The sequence below is a fragment of the Solanum pennellii genome, chromosome 6 (assembly GCF_001406875.1).
Source record: "Solanum pennellii chromosome 6, SPENNV200".
NCBI classification, from domain to species: Eukaryota; Viridiplantae; Streptophyta; class Magnoliopsida; order Solanales; family Solanaceae; genus Solanum; species Solanum pennellii.
In genome coordinates, this window is record NC_028642.1 from 6,310,140 (window position 1) to 6,312,497 (window position 2,358).

Genomic DNA, 2,358 nt, shown 5'->3' on the forward strand with positions numbered 1-2,358 from the left:
CTTGCATTTCCGAATCAGATGATCGAGAAGATGAAGCGATGTTGTTACCCTGAGCCAATAGTTCGTCACTTTCATCAACAACCATATCATCATTTTCATATTTGAATATTCCATCACTACTTTGGTGTTCACGTAAAAAATTATGCAATATAGCGCAAGCAATTACTATTTTCACTTGCATGTCACATTCATAGTTGTTCATGCTTTGTCTTATTATTCTGAATCTACTTTTCCACGCACCAAAAGTTCTTTCAAATATATTGCGCAGAGAAGCATGTCTATAGTTAAATAGCTCTTTTCCATTCTTAGGCTCTCTTTCACTTCCTCGGTAGTCCTGCAAATGATAGCGCATTCCTTTGAATGGAGCTAAAAATCCTCTTGTGTTCCGTAGACCAGCATCAACAACGTAATATTTATCTACCAAAATAAAATAAATGCAATTCATGTTTTATTTAGTAGCTAGTTCATTAAGACTAACTGTAACAAAGGAATGTATGAAATCAAAAGAATGCATGTAGAAGGAAACATTGTGCTAATTGAATTGGTTGGTGTCAATAAATATATTATTTTTGTAAAATAAAAGTTAAGGGTAAAAATTGAATTTCTAAAACTTTCCAAATAATGAAATTTGGCCCAAATACTAGTTTTTTCTAGTATTTGGGAATTTGGAAAATTTGCCCAAAAAATTTGCCAAATAATAAAAAAGTGTATGGACAAACAAAATTTGCCAAATTTTTTCTCAAGTTTTACTTGCAAAATTTATGTCCAAACGGGCCCTTAGTATCATGTTCTAACTTCTACTCATGACTCTTACATAACAACAAAAACACAATATATTCAGTGTAGTCCCACTAAGTGAAGTCTGGAAGGGTAGAGTGTACACCGATCTTGCTAACATAAATAGGCTATTTTTGATAAATTTTTTATAGTATAGCAAACTAGTATTATTATTGAACCACACTAAATCATAGATAACAATAAACTAAAATCATAGAGCAAGAAACTACAAAAATATATAGTCCTATGACTACTACTAAGGGCAACAAGAAAATGTTGTCCTGCTTACTAGTATGGTCGCACTCTTGCTTAATGATCTTCAATCCTGATTTGTGTCCTACATAACTTTTTATCGTGTACGTTTTAAAAAATTATAGGAAATTAACTAAACCATTTTCTTAAAAGAGTATCTTTGTTTTTCTTTTGTCCGCAAAAAAGTGTCTAATACTCCCTCAAATTATCATTAATTAATTTTAAAATACAGACATACATATATATCTAATTATCTTGATCGCAAAGTTAAATCATATTAAAAGAATATGTAATTATTTGCTTATTGTATAGTGCTTTCTAATAAAAATTTTAAATTTTTCTTACTCTATTTAATTAGTTATCGAATAGAAAAAGTGCATAAATTAATGGACAAAAAGGAAACAAATGATGAAGACCCATCAGGGTCGCAAACAAAGAAATGTGTAAATCAAATCATTTATAAAATGTTTGAGAATTTGGACAAATCATTTTACAAGTCGAGTCCATATTCAAAGTAAACGTGCAACTACGTGAATCAAATCCAGATGCTTATGCACCAAAGATAGCCTCTATCGGTCCTAACCATAAGAAAAACCTTCAACTTCATCCAATGGATTAGTGCAAATTATTTTACCTACAACGGTTTCTTCAACGACGAGAGGGGTTAGATGTGAAATTTTGGATCGGTATATTGGAGGTTATGGAGGAGGAAGCACGAATGTATAGAAGACTCGATACTGATGTATTTTGCAAAAATGTTATTGTTTGATGGTTGTTTTGTGGTTGAGTTTATTAGGGAGTGTTATGGAATATATCCAGAAGGATAAGAATAAATTATCAGTTGTGTTGATTACAAATATAATCAAATACTCTGAGACTTGTTGTTACTAGAAAACCAACTTCCTTTATTTATCCTCAACAAGATACATGACTTAACATAGCAAGATGTGCTAGATTACGATTGGAAAGACTAGCAAATCACTTTGTTTAGCCATTTTTTTAAAATGGGATGTCTGTACAATAATCGGATGAATTAAATGATGTTTGATATTGAAAGACGTGATATGAAACATTAACTTCAAGTAGTACATGTTGTTTCATGTCCGAGGAATTTCAAGAAATTGTCAAATGGCAATGACACCAAGTGGAATATAGTCGTGCCAAATGCTACAGAGCTTTCTGAGGCTGGAGTTAGATTTTCAAAGGTCAATATCACGACCCTGAAGTACCCCCTAGGCGTCACACGACGTACTTGACCTCTCGGAGGTCTTATAGAATCCTCTAGTTTCATCACAAAACATCATATAAAAATGGAGAGAATTTAAAACT

The 2,358-nt window shown here is 31.9% G+C and overlaps 1 pseudogene; it reads left to right on the forward strand.

Moving 5' to 3' along the window:
- The window catches only part of LOC114077578, a 3,738-nt pseudogene extending 1,735 nt beyond the window's left edge, over positions 1–2,003 (forward strand).
- The last annotated feature ends 355 nt before the right edge of the window (positions 2,004–2,358 follow it).